This window comes from Scophthalmus maximus, chromosome 10 (assembly GCF_022379125.1).
Source record: "Scophthalmus maximus strain ysfricsl-2021 chromosome 10, ASM2237912v1, whole genome shotgun sequence".
Classification (NCBI taxonomy): domain Eukaryota; kingdom Metazoa; phylum Chordata; class Actinopteri; order Pleuronectiformes; family Scophthalmidae; genus Scophthalmus; species Scophthalmus maximus.
In genome coordinates this window covers 10,705,804-10,723,689 of record NC_061524.1, presented here as the reverse complement: position 1 = coordinate 10,723,689, position 17,886 = coordinate 10,705,804, and positions in this window count along the sequence as shown.

The window sequence follows — 17,886 nt, the reverse complement described above, 5'->3', positions numbered from 1 at the left end:
AGTCACGTACCCTCATCCGCCTCACCCAACTCAGGGACATCAGGCCACTTGGCTCCCTGCCTGCGGTCGTGATCCCGCACTGTGGCATGAGGCCTTTCTTTAAAAGGCTATTCATAAACAAAATAAACCAGTTATGTTGCTCGTCTGTTGCCGCCACGCACGCCTGATTGCGGTGCAGTTGCCGCGTGCCTTTTACGTGATTGTTGCAAAACTATAGCAACATATGTTTGAGCACACGTCACAATGCCACACAATAAGAGCCTATTCCCTGTAGAACATTTACAGACGTCACAAGGTTTTCGTGCCTTCGGTGTTACGCTGACTGTAAACTGCTGCACTGACACGCTGTTTGTCATCACCGCTTTCTCTCGGCCTCAGCCCTTGCTGGCTGAACAACACTGGGAAGTGTTGTTAGGCTCCGTGACACAGTGAGGAAATGACTTTTGTCTGAGGCGAAATAAAGTCTTTCCTTGAGATTGGTGGGAAACAGTTGCCTAACGCTTTGATCCTCTGGTTTCCACTCAGTGGTTGTTTATGCGAGCAAATAGCTACACACTGTTATGCAAGACAGAGGCATGCTGAGATTCAATTAAATCCCAAAATGACCCGATTCTATAATAGGAAGATCCATTGATTTAAAATGCCGCAGTGGCTTCAAAGCGGAGGCAAGAGTTGTCCCGAACAGAGGCGACAAAGGTCTGAAACGCAGCCAGACATGCACAGATGGCTCTGATTGGCAATATGAACCATACAGTAAAATCACCACAGTGTGACCCGGCTGACAGTCATCTCGTCCGACTCTGGCCAATAAACCAGATGGAGTAGCTGTATAATGCTGCTCTGAACTCTTTTTTTTTCTTTTTCTTTCAGAGCGGTATGTAAATTGAGACGTGTAGCAGCTAAATAAAGAGCGAGAGGAAGGTGACGGTCAGGGGAATACCCAGCATGTGACAGCATCACAGGCCTGATGAGATGACGTTGGTATTTTTGTTCTATTGCTTTCTGAGCCTGTTGAACATTATAGTGGCCATCTTTTATTCATGGACGCGAAACATTACAAATTCTCTCTGAAGTTTTGTGTGGAAGCAGAGGATTGCACTGGAGGTTTTTTTGCTTTTCTGTTTCTCCCCACCAACATTTATGTCGTATAACTTAACTTAAGGACAACCACCCGCACCACCCCACCTGAGACAAGCACCAAGCTAAACTCGAACGCGTTGCACCGACATAAGAGGAGGGTATAACGGGACAGTGTGAGGACATGTTACTGAAGTAAGGCATCTGATGTAGTGACCTACTTTGGAGATTAACAGCTGAACAGTGTGGCAGAAGAGAGTACGACTAATGTGCATGCTTTACAGAGCTCCTGTAGATGTAACAGGGAGAGGTAGACATGTTGGAGATTATCATGGTACCCTGACGACCATATATATCCTGTTTACGGTGCTATTTATAGCCACTGATTTGCACTGCAAGGATTAGAGCACAGATACAATTTGGGGAGCTCTGTTAAAATAATGTCCAAGCATTATATTAGCTGCTTCCTGTTTTGTTTTTTTGTTTAATGAAATGTCAGCATGAATGTGATTTATTGATTTATCTGAATGGATTCATTCTGCATTCTAGTTACACATGTACTTCGGATAAATCGTGTGTGCGGCACATGCACAGCGACACGGCACGTGAGCATCGCAAGGAGTCAACTTTGATGTAGGTATAAAATGGTGGAATTCAAAATAAAATGGAGGGTCGATGGCGAAAGGGAAAAATGTGCTGGGCGGCTGGAATCTGGGGGCTGGAGGCTGCAGAGGTGATGTCATTGGGCCAGAGCAAGAGGCGAGTGAAAAACAAGTCTCTCTCTTTATTCTGATCCTCTTTGCAGTCCCAGCGGGGGTGGTGGGATGGGGGGTTGGCAGTCGGCCAAGGCAAGGGCTGCTGGGAAATGGCAAAGGATGCCAAGCAGGCCCCGCCGCCAACATTAGAAGCTCACATCTTTGTTCTCAGAAACCTGGTGTGCTGCCAAAGGCCTCATTTCGGCTCCATGGCATGATTACACTGGATGTAGGCCAACTACTGAGAGCTTGCTCTCTCTCCCTCCCTCCCTCTTTCGCTCTCCCTTTATGTTCCCTCCTTTGGCTCTCTCTCTCTCTCTCTCTCTCTCTGTCTCTCTCTCTTTTTCCACTGCCTTCAAAAGCTTTCTGCCAAACATGCTGCAGTTGCCATGGCTGCAGAGAATGGAACATAAAAAGAGTGAGTAATGAGTCAGGCTTGGACCCAGATGTGCCACATGTGTATCCATTTAGAAAAAAGAAAAAAAAGATGGTAACATATCCCCTTAATCTGCCGGGCTTGTCGGGGGACAGACGACTTCAGTAAATAGCAGAGGGCTGAGAGGGTAAGGTGGAGAGGGGAAGGGGAAAAAAATCCCTGCAGAAAAATGTAAATGAATGCAACTGTTTTCACATCCATTTTTAAACAGAAGGTAGTTTCGGTGGCTTGCATTGCATGCTCAATTTTGGCAAACAGGAACAGAAAGACCTGAACTTTGCCTCTATAATGCTCAGCGTAAGTGAGCTTGCATGCACTGTGAGCTAATGATATCATTTCCTGTTCAGTGGAAACCCCCGTGTAAATATAAATATACTTAAATGTACACGTCACAACCAGGCATTAATGTACACAACCTCCTCCCCCCCTTTTTTTTTACAGCAGCAGCCTATACAATAATTTTGAATAAATGAACCAGACGGCACCTTCAGCATGTGATCTAATTCATACGCTACTGTAACATTACCTGCACATATAAATGCCATTTGCTGACCATAAAAGGGTGTTTCACGCCTGACTCATAGTTATGTTTAGTATGCTAAATGTGCGGTCATTCTAGCTTTGTGACCAACTGCATTCAATACAATACAATTTTCTAAATGTCATTCTGCTGATTTATTTATTTCACACACACACACACACACACACACACACACACACACACACACACACACACACACACACACACACACACACACACACACACACACACACACACACACACACACACACACACACACACACACACACACACACACACACACACACACACACACACACACACACTTTTAATCCCCAGAAGGACAACATCGTCCACAGTCTTACTGCAGGGACGTGACACATCATAAGGCTCTTTGTGGTACATAATATTAATATGTATGTGCACTTAGTGTTTGAAAGTATGAATGTGTGTCACAGGAACATTTATTTTTGGACACATAGCACTTTTTCTTCTCTCAAATTCAACAAAGGTTACATATTTCTTGCTTTTCTCTAGTTGAACCAAAAAGAACGAGGAGTATTTTGGGTGTTATGTAACATCCTTCCTCTGAGCTGAAATAAAACCTGCCCAAAGTAGCCCTATTCATTACCAGGGTTCCTGTTTATTTTTGAGCTGCCTTGCTACAAAATGGTCTCTGACATTCCAGGCGCAGCAGTTAAACGCAGCACTGAGGCTCCGTTTGCAGGTGCAGAGCGTGTCATGTATTCATATGCGGGCATCGTTCTCACTTTCCTGCTGTCCTTTTACGTCATTAGCAAGAGCAAGCATGATTTGTATTTACTCCTTGGCATATATTATTTCTTTCAGCCAAACAGTTGCATAAAACCCTGGTAAATAAAACATTAAAATGTGCGCATACATGCATATTTATCACTCCTTTATTTAGAAGATATTCCAGGGCTGCTACTGGAAGAAGATCAAAGATACTGCTGTTCTAGTAACATTCGCCTTGAAAGCGAAAGGATACACAGGGTTATTTCTGTGATGTTATAGAAAATAACATGGCTGTGAGAAGATGGAAAACCTAGAATAGCAAACAGTGACCTAATTGGAAAACCTAATGTTAGGGCGGGAACTGTTCATAGATAGCATGTGGCATATTCAGATCAGGGAAGTATGGAAGATCATAGAGAAAACTAACTGTAATGCATAATTTACAGATGTTTTGGTCACATTTGGAAAGTGATAGTTCACTATAGTTCTGCTGCTTTCAACCTCTGAAACATTTACTTGGAAACAGCCCTTTTTTAGTAGTGGTCATAAATCAGCTAGTTCTCATCACAGATTCCACAGATGCTTCCCTGCCCTCTCTTTGATTGTCTGGTTCATGGAGGATGTTTCCTCGCAGACTGCGAGCATCTGTGCCAGAGATGTCCTTCCTCCTCTTTCCATAAAAGTGCAAGTTGTCACGATGGTGTGGCATTCATTACCCGCCTGTGGTTTTTGCGGACCTGGCCCCCGAGCAGCTGGGGAGCAATGGTTGTCACATCAGCCTCCCGCCGCAGTGAATAGATGGTGAGGCAGGAGATGAGTGCCGTCGGCCCATCTGTGTGATAAAGTCCCCTTATAACCACGGCGTCTGGGCATCTGAGCACATGATGCCTCACCTCCCGCATCCACTTCAAAGCCTGCTCTGAAAAAACAGCCTGATGTGAAGGGCCGAAATAGAATATAAAGCTGCAGTAAGAAGTACAACTCTGTGTATGTGAATATAAGAACAGTCAGGAGAAAACTAAGAGAAGAGAAGCTACAAGCTATTACAAGTTGTCTTGTTTTCATTGATTTGGCCAGTAATTCTTTCCATTATGATAATACTGTACTTACAAAAGTAATTGCTTGCTATGGAGCATGGTGACATTACAAAAGACAAACATTTTTTACCCAAATCATTTGTTGATTTCAATGTAAAATCAAAAGTGAGAGATTATGCTTTATATATTTATAACTTTGGCAAGAACAAAAGGTCAAAGTTGAACCAAAAAGGGGGTTGTTGTTTTTTTGATTTTGATGTTGTTTGTTTGTCGTCGGTGCTAATAAATACACTAAACTCCTTTTTTTATTTGCCGTTGTTCTCTCGAATGCGTTCTGGGGATCGGTGAGCTGTAACTTTGTTAGCAATGTAAACTACCTTAGTAGTGTGCACACGTACAAGACGACAAGGAAAAGAAAGCACCAAATCCTTATTTCAGGGCACCAGCGTGCGGTGTGATCAATGTGATTACCAACCCTAACCCTATCACTACGGAAAAATATGTATAAACTGGAATTATCATTCAAGACATTAAAGTATGTCCGCATTACAGGAATGAAAGTGATGACAGAAGACTGTAGAAACCCAAGATAACTTTACCTCACGCTAGTTTTGCAACAAAGGAAAAACGATGGCTGCCGTGACACATACAGTCACCGTGCCTTATAGGCACATAGTGGACGGTTTAGTCACAGTCGTCACAACAAGCTCCGCCGAAGTGGCACCGAAATACTGTGGGAAGCACATGGGATGAATAGGAGGGCCTTGACGCAACAGCAACGTCCCAGAGGATCACAAAAGGACGGAGCGGAGGGAATGCTGTGGGAAAGTTCAGTGCCCTTGAAGAAACCTGATAAGCCGGAGGTGATATGAGCCCACGTGTTTGTGTTGTGCAAATTTGTAACGACTACAAGCGCGGCGCTGATAGTGCACCGTCTTGTAATTTGTGTTTGCAGAAAACCTGTCTGACCAAAGGGCACGTCGAACAAGGTGTGGGCGAATGCGACCTGTGTGATTTCACTTTGTGATGGTAATTTAACACTGGGTGTATATTGGGATTGTTTTACGCAGTCAACAAACAGGTCTGGGCAGAGTCTGTTCTCCAGTTGTTTTAACACATAGAAGGTTGTGATTACTTACTCCTCCTCCCCTTTGTCCGGCGATGGGACCCATATTGTTCAGCAGGCCCACAGATGTGTAACTTGACCTTGCTCTGCGCTCATTCATTTGAATGCTGTTTCCCTCAACAGAAGAGGGATAAAGTTCACCTACACCGTGGAGCCACACAATGGGTGGGAGGAGCCAGACAGCCTTGAAGCGGAAATTGTTTCACTCCAACTGACAATTCAGGCTACACCCAGGGTTTCCCTGTACACACACCGACAGCCCCCCACCCCCGTTTCCTTTTGCCACACTTTTATTTTCTAAATGTACATGATATACTGTGCTCGGCGAGAAAACGTCTTTGCGGGGAGCCCGTTCCTGTTCTCCTTCCTGGTCAGTGTCAACATGCTCTGCACTTTCTGCTCACATGATCCGATTTGCTCTGATCAAAAACACTGTTGCCTAACAACACGAGGGGGAGGAGGGGAGGAAGAGGAGGGGGGGGGGCAAAGTTCACCTCCCATGTAACTGAACAAAAACAACTATCCCGCTCTCACATGATTTTTAGGTTAACCATTTACAGAAGGGAGGAAGAAGAGAGAGAGAGAGAGAGGCACATTCTGGGTAAACACGGTGCTGTGTTCGCTGCTTAAAGTAGTTAACCCTGCCATTCACCGCCTCACCTCCCCGCTCATTAACACACAACCTGCAGGAACATGAAACTCGTCCGGGCTCCGAGTCATCCTACACCGAGCACAAAGCTCCTGCCACTAAACAATGCGATGGCAGCAATGCTCCCATTATGAAACTGCTCTGTCACAAGACGAGTGCCTCACAGGAATGCTGCTGTGTGACACATGCGAGCTGTTGACACAAGAGTTAAACATTGAACCCCCCCACCCCCACACACACTTTTCAGCTGCCAAAAGGGTGGGCGTCTTAACCGCTCCAGCACCGGTCGGTCACCAGTTTGTATTTATCTTTCCACTCTGGCCGAATCCTCTGCCGCCTCCCAACACGCGTTGTCCTCTCAGACTGCAGCCAGGTGCAGGACAGGGCAATGATTCACACAGCGGACACAAAACTCCTCAGCAGATCGCCTTGCATGTTTGGAGCTTTGCACAGGTCACTGGGTGCGCGCACAGTGTGTGTGTGTGTGTGTGTGTGTGTGTGTGTGTGCTGGATGTCGTGTGGTGCTGATCTCTGGCTCGGTGCTGGTGCAGCGGGTTCAGCAGGAGTTCAGCACGGATTCATTATTCATGCATTTACTTTGCTCCAAATGATCTACCTGGGAGCCTCGGCTCTCAGAAAAGGTCCAAGCGCTCGAGGTTTCTTCACCTACTTTCTCTCAATTTTCACGTAGTTATATATTGTTTTCTTCACAACTTGTTACTCAGTTTATCTATCAATCAGTCCGCTTGGTATTTGTTTTTCTCGATTCAGAAATGCCATGAACAATGAGTGGGGGAAACGTATCTGTGTAGTTCTTCACAGAAGGGTGTCTTCAGATTAATGTGTGTTGGCAACACTTAGAAAAAATCCCTGCTTAACAATTCTAGGAAAGCCAAGCCACCTGGAAATCTCATGACTTCCTGAATCTAATTCCAGGCCGAGCTATCAGACTGTCTGACTAGCAGCTTTCATTGAGGGAGTAAACACTGAATGTCAGGCATGTTTGCCAGAGCCAGTGTTGAATCATGCATTAATACTCATGTAATGCCTGCACTGAACTCAGATGCCCCAGCAAAGCCCTGATTATATTTTCCCCCCGTCTAACAGATTTATAGTGCTCTGTGAACTCAGAGGAAGCCGGCGCTGGTTGGACCCTTGAACAGGCCTCGGCACGCTGCACACACACTTTTCCTGTTGTTTTCAAATGCAGCCTACTCTCCACGCCAACCATATAATAACAGATGTGAGCTGGGGCTGGCAGATTTTTGATAACCTGCAATTGTAGTCTCAAATGCACAGGGCAAACAAGGCAACACGAAAACCGGGCAAAGGTACGACACCGCCAAGGGAGAATCCAGAAAAATTCCCCCTCTCATGTCACAGCATGCTGTGTCGGCGGACAGTGACCTCATCCAAAGTTTACACGCAGCCGCCGCCGCCGCCGCCGCCTCATGCTGCTTTGTTATCTTCAAAACTTGCAAACCGGCACATTCCAGGCCTCAGCGGCGACAAAAAAGTGTTGGCGTGCAGATCCTGCTGCGCTGCGAGAAACGCGATGAGCAAATAAATGAATGCTTCACCAAGTGAGCCGCAGCGCAAAGCAAAAGTGAAAACACACACTTTCATAGGCAGAAGGGCAGAGGTGTATATAGGTCAGTTGTGGACTCGGACTGGAGCGTTGCGTGTCGTTGCTTACTCAGCAGCCCGCACCAAGCTTAGCTCCTTTTCAGTCTTTATTTAAACAGACCACAGGGTAGTAAATAGCTACGAGGAGGATCACAGCCCTCACAGCTGATTGGCCTGATGCTCGCCTGACATAAACAGGAAGCCAGCCGTGCAAGTCGGCGAGGGGAGCGAACAAAGACGGAAGAACCAGAGACAGAAACAGAATGTGGTGGCAAAACAAAGAGAGCATGTGTAAAAGCCTGAGGGATTTAGATTTGAGAGGAGAGGAGAGGAAGAAAAAAAAGAAAAAAAGGTCTCTGTTTGTAGCGTGCCATGTGACTCACGGAGGCATTCAGCTTGTGATTCAGTCCTCTGCGTTGTCAGCAGCCAGTGAGCAAAGATAACAGTGATGACGTGTAAACTCTGCTGTTTTCAGTGGGGCAGGAGAACACAAAATGAGGCCAGTGTAATCATATCGTAAAATTCCTTCTGTGTCTGCAGTGGTTTTTATACTTTTACATGTTGACTTATCTTTTGTCATATTTTGTTTAATTGTGAATGGTTTAAAATGAGATCCTGGAGCAACTTGAAATATTATAGACTGCTGCTCTGAGTTTCGAAACCACGCTCCTGCATTCATTTACATCTTTCAGTTGAACCAGTCCCAGAGGACGACTGCACCTCTAATTATACTCCTGTGTTTCAAGCATAATATGCGAGACTTCGCACATTGGTGATTTAAATAAAATTCCCATTTTTATTTTTATCTGGGTCGCACAACTTACGTATGTGACAAGAATGATTATCCTTCCCATAATTCACCATTGTGGTTAAATACTATGCAAGTTCCCTCTTTACGTCTGGGTATGTATTTTTAGTGTTTCTTTTGATAAGGTCAAGGAAGATGTGTATATTTACGAGAGTCTGAATCAGCTGTTGGTGTATAACCACACAGCCGGGAGGTCACCGTATGAGCTGATGATGATAGATGTGGCTCTGCGTGTGGGACACTGGGTTGTCGCAAGCTTCACAGGAGGCCATGACAGGGCAAAAGCACAGAGTGGAAATAATGCGTGACATATCGGCCCTGCTACACCAAAGAGCTTTTAGAAAAAAGGAAAGAAAAATAACACCCCCCTTCCCTCCCTCCCTCCCTCCCTCGTCAACCTACTGTCCCCATGCCTGGCTTTGAAGGTCACATGAGAAACGAGAGAGAGCATTGCAGCCGCCGCCTCCACCACCACCTGCGACTGACTGGTTCAAACAGGCCCCCGGAGGAAGGGGGGTGGGGGGGTTCGTGGGGCGTGGCCCTCCGAGCATGCCCAGTGAGGAGGAATGCCGTGTGATGGCAACACAGTGGGCTCTCCCATCTGCTGATGCAGTGTGCACTTCTCGCCCCGGGCCCTTTTCCATCCAGTCTAGTGAGCAGCCAGATCAATGTACTGTGGAATGAACACAAAGTCAGTGGCTGACGCACACACACGCACACTCACACACGCGTGCACACACGTTCACACATTCTACATGTACAGCAGCGACGCAGAGCCCTGCACTGCAGCAAGCACGCATCGGAATTTACTCATGCATGCAAAAAAATAGTAAGACAGAGGCTGAATTCAGGGGCTGATATATTATTCAGGGAAACTCCCCCTCTAGTCCGGCTGGAGTTTACTACTCCTCGTCTTGTAACCTTGCAGCACGCAACACTTGAGACAATCTCATATTCTGGCTACTTTTCCTCCATCAAAATTCCTCTGACATATTGCTGACTCATCGGATCCACACAGACAGAGGCGCCGCAATTCACTGGGATCGCTGTTGATGGTGTTTTTCAGGATGTTCGCCGTTGACTGACATTTTCATTGTTGGACTGTGTTCATCACCCCTGTTTCACCAAAACAAGAAGCCTTGTTTCTGGGCCATGGTATCATCTGTCTCCAGACAGACACACACACATGCAAAGTGAGACCACATGCGATTGTGTTTCCTGTGTGTTTTTCTCATGAATAATTGAGGAGCCCAGCATTGTGTGGTTGAGCAGGCGCTGACTAGGCACATACACAACTACTGTGACAAAATGATGTCGCGCGAAAAGTGACATTTATGGCATAATGACGCTGAGGCGTGTTGTCAGGTTACTGTGTCGTCTGTGTGCGACCAAGCCGGGGCAACACACTCGCACCACGTGCTCAAGTAAAAACTTCCAAAATGCTCAAAGTGAGAGCTAAAAAAAAGTGCTAATTTCCTTGGCTCAATGCAAATCAAGGTGCGACTACTCACTCTTTCATTATATGAATAATTGAAACATATTGTTGGGTGATGGGTGGGATCTAATGTGTTCTTTTATTTGCAGAGTCACGCCTGTGCTTTCTGATATGCTAATGCCTCCCCCCTTGAGTAATTGAGCTGTGCTTTAGAAAATCAGTCCAGGCCTAATGGCGCATTGTCTGCAGGATGATCAAAAAGCAGCTGAGATGAGGATGAGATGTTCTCCGATGATCTACAGATGACACTGATAATGAGGCACTTGAAGGACTTTCCAGGCGTGACGGGGACACTGCGGCCGTCTCAGTCACGAACCCGCCAAGAAAGGCAATCGAATTTCATTTCCTGATTCGCCTCTCAAGCCTCAATCAGATGCAGATTTTCCTTCTCTTTTTTTTGTGAGTGAGATATCCTTCGCAGCTTTGTCTTTCATCTTCCTCCCCCTCTCTGACCCTCAACCCCGAACCATTACAGCCCACTCCAGACTGAGCACCGCAGCCGCTTCGCCGCCTCATCTCTGCTTCTTGCTTGAGGGCGTCTATTTCAGGAACATCGGACATACTCGCCACCTACTCATGTGTCTCTCTGCAACGCCCCGTGACCTCGATCCACCCTCTCACATTTGAATACACGCTAATCCTCCTGTAATACTTTATAGCAGCCCCGTGTTCAAACACAACCGGTGACCACATGTACACGCATGCAATGCCAGCGACAGGCAGACAGCTGCAGTTCAAAGCTTAGCAACAGCTGTGTTCCATTGTCTGTCCGGGAGCTGACTGACATCTGAAGCCAGAGATGGCTGCCTTTTAAATGCTTCTATTCTTTCCCCTGCCTTCCCTCTTATTTGCTCCCTCCATCCGTCCCTCTTTGTCCTTCCACCGCCAAGCACTTTTCATTCCTGTGATGTTTTGGGTATCGCTGAGGTCTGCCTGGATACCGCAGCGTCTCAGATTCTCACACAGTAACCGGGGAACCACAGAATATGCTCCTTATTTGCCTCCCACAGAAGGCAGACACTCAATCCAACTTCTCCAGCATATACTTGGCAAGCTGTGTTATGCATTCCACCCACCCTCCCTCCCTCCCTCCCCTACCCCAGCACTTCTCCCTTCCCAGTGTGTGTATGTATGTAACTTTCAAACCCTTCATTTCCAAGAAAGGACCCCAGGATTTATAAGTGCATGAGCCGCCGTGAGCGACATCTCCAGAGAAGCACGAGTGTTTCCTGCAAACATTTGGGAGGGGAGGGGAAAGAGGCACTGCTGTGTGTGTGTGTGTGTGTGTGTGTGTGGGTGGACAGCTCCCATAGAAACACTATCCACTTGAAGAGTCATCAAGGGGGGGGGGCTCTGTGTGTGTGTGTGCTGCATGGAGGGGGCGTCTTTCTGAGAAAAAGCCCATGAGGCCTGCAGCCCTGTGATTGACAGTTACCTCTGCCGATTACTGCTCCTCGGGGACATACTCATGATGACAACTGCCGCTTCAAACTCACCCTGAGCTGTCGCCACCTCCAGCTCTACTAAATATGTCCAAGCCTGAGTTGTCAGCTTTAAGAAAAGGATCCAAATCCTTCTTTTTGTGTTAGTTTCGATTGAGCACACACAGAAACAGAAGTGGACTAAACATTTTCCAAACAGCCCTGCTGAACTGACATGTATTTTTCAAAGTAGCCGAGGCTTTCATCGTCACTCCCTCTCTCTCTCTGTGCTCCATCACTGGGTGCGGACGTGAGGAGTAACAGTGACTTCATGGTGAGTTGTGTAAGAGCGTGGGGCGAGGCTTGAAAACCAAGCCATGTGAGACAAACGAAAGTGCTGATATGCCGAAAAGAGAGCTAGTGTTTCTGGAGGCATGCAGATATACCCCCCCCCCCCCCGCCCTTTGGCAGAAATCAGATGTCAGAGAGGACAGACAGCGTCCGGACTCACCGGGCTGTGTGGACAGGCATGGTAAAGGTCCAGATATGGGGTGAGGAATCGGGAGTGGGGTGGGTTTAGGTGTAGGGCTGGGGGGGGGGGGGGGGGGGGGGGGGGGGGGGGGGATCTATTCCAGTGGAGAGAGAAAGGTCACAGTGTAAGCTGATAAAGACAGGAGGCAGAGCTTTGGGCTGCTACCAGGCCAGCTAGTCAGCTGATGCCTGCAGCTGTGTTTGGAACATCAATATGAGCCTTGTTCAGGCCCCCCTCCCCTTCCTTCCCTCGAAAAATCTCTCTCCCCCTCCCTCTCCTGCTCTCTCGGCATCCCCTCTCACCCCTCCTCCTCCGCTCCCCGCATGCTGTTTCCTTTTTTTTTCCAGCTCTGATTTATGAAAGTAGGGCATGTGCCCATAACTGCTGCATCAAGGCACATGGCTGAGCCTCCAGAGGCACTAAGGCTCTGTTTACATCAGCCCAGACAACTGCAGCGCATTGCACAATTGCCACAGGCAAGCTCCGTTATATAAAGCATGGGGCCACATTGGCTCCATTGTTTTTCTTTTTCTGGTTCGTCCTGTCTCCACCTGTGATTCCTGGACTGCTGAAAACTGGAAGGACACAGTGTCTTCTGATCTTTGGCATGTCACTTATCGCGTCCTTTAGCTGAGGACTGAGTGCGTCTGCCACGCAGCGGGTGTCAAATTTCACATTTCCCAGGCTGATGTGGTGGAAAAAATTCATCAAGCTTTCAAAGCAAGCGGCCAGGGAACAGTTCCAGGCTCTTCAATGGCTGTTTTGTTAGGTGCCGTTTGTTGTTTTCAGCCAGTTCACTCACTCTGGTGCGGGGTTTCTGGAGGCTTTGAGGTGCAGGTTTATTGTCGAGAAGTACTGGAGCATGAGAATATTATCACAAAGAGAGCGACAAATGCTGTGATTTGGGCGGCGAGTGTGAGTCTGAGAGCATGCGTGTTTGTTTGGGGATGACAATTAGTCCCAAATGGAGCGCCGAGGCACTCCATGATCAGTTTCCATGACAACAAATCAGACTGCTCAGCCGGTGGAAGACAGAAAAAACATGCACTCAATGACCATGACCAGAATAATTTGAGCCAGGAGCCTGAGACAATACCCATAAGACAGTAAAACTGCACAACCACACTGTCAGCATGCGGAAGGCAAAGATTTAAGGTTTGGTCGCGATGATTCATGACGGTGTCTGTGTGAATGAGCGAGTCAGAGTGCTAGATGGATAGAACATACCGTCATCCTTTCGTTCTAATCATCTCTCACACAGATGGGATTTTGTGGGTGGAACCCGTCTTTGAAACGATCCCGACGGCGGCTGAAAAACACGACCAGCTGCTACTATCACAAACCATTAACCGTTCATACATCCTAATAGATTACATGCCACGACTCCGCAACACAGCCACGTGACCGAGCTCAGGCGCGAGTTCAGTGTCACATTCCCTGTCTGTGTGTTTGCTGAACCTAGGGCTGACTCGACAACAGGCCATTGGCTGCAGATCCATGCCCGAGCCTCCTGGACTAGAATGGTACATGATCATTTACAGCTGAGGACTTTGGAGCCGGACTGTTATCCAATATTTCTGCCTGCTTGTGAGTCATCCCGGGCTACGTGCCCTCGTGTTAGAGGCAGGATCAGAGCAGCCAGACCTCTGCACAAACAATAATATAGTCATTACTCCAATTTTCTGTCCATGAAAGGAATTATCAGAGATACCCTGATGCTGTTTAGCATGGTGCACATCACTCACGTGGCTCAGTTTGTCGCCGTGCCTTTTCTAAAGACTACAGAGGCTTTGCGATGCACTCAATATTAATATTCTCTGGCAGGAAGGCACAGAGAGAGATGAAAAACATCTTATTTTTCAATCCAGAGCCCTAACCTAAATAAACATTCTTTTTTTCTCTCTCTAACGCTTTACCCTCAGAGATGTTTTTCCCCACCATGCTTCCAGTCTTTGTTGCTGGCTGCTGTCTTTGTAGGAGTCCTCGTAACCCCCTCGGTGCTCCCTCCACCCTCTCCCCTAACAATGCCCACGCTCCTCTCCTCCACTCTCATAACTCAGCTGTTACTTGGCAACAGGGTCCCAGCTGGACCCAGCATCAGCCACGTTGCCACGGCAACAGAACGCACACTTGCAGACACAGTAAACATGTTAGTCTCTCTGAGAAGCAAGCGCTACATGCACAATAAAATCCACATGTGTATTCAGCTCTGATTCAATGCTAAGACATCCATCAAAGGAGGAACGCCCCGTTTAGTCAACCGGGGAACGATTGCCAATATAACCTCATGCACCTGCGGCATCTTCATATCAGTGTACATGATAAAAAAATAGAGAACAATAAGATTTGGAAGGATTGTGGATTCAGCACAGTTATTCATCACCGGAGAATACCCACCTGGTTGCAATAATCCACCTCTTAATATTTTCTGTTTTCACCTCCTTTATTAATGAAAACATGCCTCGCAAATACAGTTAAAGCCGAGATCCACTCACTGCCTCGAGTGTATGATGCTGGGAAACAACCACTTCTCCATGCTCCGGGTAACAGTGCATCTGTCACCATGGCAACCCGATCCATCATCTGCAGGGGATCAATTGATTCATTATTGAGTGAGGCGCAGCCCCCTTCTCTGCTTCCAGTTCACATCTACTTATTCTGCCTTCGAGCATCCATTATTGAAGCCTAAGCCTGCCCACTCACTGAGCTGAAGAATAGAGACCTGTCAAGTCTCCCTCGCAGAAATATAATTCACATTCTATATCTTCTCAGGAAAAACTGTTGGTTTTTTTTACCAGTGTGAAATGCAATTTGTACACGGTGTTCTCCTCATTCTGTTGCACATCCTAACACAATTATGATCAGGTGGGATCACAGTTTTTAAGGTTAGATACGGACAGCTGACCTAAAATCACACAGAGACCAATCCCACACGTGGTCGGAAATGAAAGTGGTGGAGGAATGGGTATTGCAGGGCGTCAGGGTCTTTGTTGTGCAGACAAGATGAATTATTGTCAGCTGGAACTTCAAAGAAGGGAGGGATAAATGTAGTGTGATACACATAGCCTGTTTAAAACAGCTTAGGGAGAAGAAACCCCCTCCCCCCGACAAATTCCAGTCTGTCCTTCATTGAGTGGTTGCTCACCTAAGTAGAGCCTGGAGGCGCTGGGATGGGTGGGGAGTGCCAGTTTCTAGGAAGGAAAGCTGAGGGAGGGGGGGGAGGAAGACGGATGTATATTATCGGAAAATGTGTGCTAAATGGATGATGTCAGCTGTGGCACTTTGACATTTTAATGTCAACTCTCAGGGAATTACATCATTAGTCCTCTTTCCTGGCCTGGCTCAATGCTGGGAAACCTCCTAATGGATGTCAACAAGCCGTCCCTCTGGAAGAATGGAGCTGGTGTTGCGATGGGGGGGGGGGGGGGGGCCTGGCTGGATGGTAGTGGTGGTGTTGGAGGGGGCGGTGTGCGCTTTCAGCAAGCTTTTCACTGAGCTATATGAAGGAGAGGCCCCACTGGGCGTGATCCGCACTAAAAGCCTGCAGTGCATTTCTCGCCACAAGATTAACTCAATCTGTGCTACCGTCCTTATCAGACAAAGTGCAATCATCTGCAACTCTCCACCGGTCCTATGCTGCTGACCCGAAATGACCCAACGTGTAACGACCTTGCAGAGAAGCTGTTTGTTAATTATTTCATGCATTTATAATTACAGGAGCACATCGAGTTGGCAGCGGGGCGACTCTTCACAACGATTATGCTTCTTTCAATTTGAAAAGCTGTCAGTGTCTCTGCTGCAATTGCCCCGAGATGGGTTGCTGTATCTAATAATTGATTCATTAATCATCTAAAAGTCCATTAAATTCAAATCAAATCCGAGAATGCAGGCTTTCTGGGTGAAACAAAATGGTAAAGAACTTATCTGTCTCTTTGACTCCCCCTACCCTGTGAAATAATTTATAGAAAAACACCTCTAACTAGATAAGGATATCAAAAAAGCTTTTTATATGCTAATGAAAGTAGTACTGTGGTTTGGAAACAAACATAACAAGTCGCTCATATTTCAGGCAGTTATATCAAATCATCAGAGGAGCCACAAATAGACTCCAAACAAACATGGCAAAATAGGTCATGAGGAGGATATTTGATGTAGCTCAGTTAAATCTCTGAGCAAACTAGAGATCTGGGGCTGTGAGCTCACATGGCACGAAGCGGAAACTGATCAACAAAGGACAAAAGTAGAGCCGAGGACAAAAATGTAAAAAAAAGAAGGTGTGTGTGTGTGTGGGCGGGGGGGGGGGGGGGGGCAACAGTCCAATCAATTATGTGTAAGGTGATCAGACAGAGAGAGCACAATAACTGATTTATTACTCTCCTCTTTTATTGATAGTGAATTGAGCTGCGTGGTGGATCGGCTCAGCCTTGAAGAGGATTCTCCGACAGGGATGAAGAGTAGGAAAGAGTGGCGTGGTTCGGCAGCTTAGGTTCACCAAACAATGGGGAGGCCGACCGGTATTTCAAATGGATTGGGGGCAAAAGAAAATCATATTTGGGGATTGACAGGGAAGAGCTTCAGTCGCAGCGTGAGAATCAGATGTTTGCGTAGAATGGGGCCCAGTCTCCGCATCATCCTCTTGAGGACTTTCATTTGAGAGTCAAAACCCGACTCGCCGCTATGAGTCTGTAATCTCCCCGGTTCATTGAGAAAAGCAGATTTGATGTGACAAATCCAGGGCCCCACATGGCAAACAAGTCATAATATACAATAAGTAATTTGCTGTGATAAGTACCACTCACTTTATGGTGCGACTGGAAATGGGGAGATCTGTTACAGTCTATTTTCCGCATTCTGCTCTCACTCATGTAAAGACGTGAATTCACATCAAAGCACGACCCAGAAAGACCCCAACTGGCCACACTCGTGACTATAAACGTTCATGCAGAGCATTAAGAACTATGACTTTAATGCAACAAGGGACCACTCACTAGTTATGCATCCTGCAAAAGCAACCAGTGCTAAGAAGTTACTGCACCGTCTTTGACATTCGCATAGACACATAAATCCATATGCAGACTGAAGATGGTTACGTAAACAACCAAAAAATTTCGAATAGTTCTGCATGCACAGCCTGTCATGAAAATAGCGTGCATGAATGAATAACATTAAATGAGTGGGGCAGATAAGCTACCCCCTTATGTGCTCGCCTCAGATTCAGATTTAGCTTTGCGTAGGGAATTGATGAGACACGCAGCTCAAAGCCAAAGTCTTCAAAGGCCGCGGTTACACAAGATGCAAGGCGTCAAACCCACTTTGTAGTTCTCGGGTGAACGAGTGGGATGTAGCTGCCGCGCTGCACAGGGTGATACGGCAACAAGAGTTCTGCGAGCCAAAGAAACGAGGATAAAATACAAAAAGTTACACCAAGGTTACACTGTGTGTAAAGGAGAGCAGAAGAGATCGGGTTTTTTTTAGATGATAGTAGTTTTTGGAGTTGGGGTTGCTCTATCATGTCTCAAGGTTGACATCCCCTTTATTGTTACCATAAAACAGCAGGTGTGGGAGAAAGAAAAGAAGCTGGAACACCAAGGGAGAGAGAGAGAAGAGAACAACACGGCGAGATAAGGAACGAAATAAAGACGCATGAA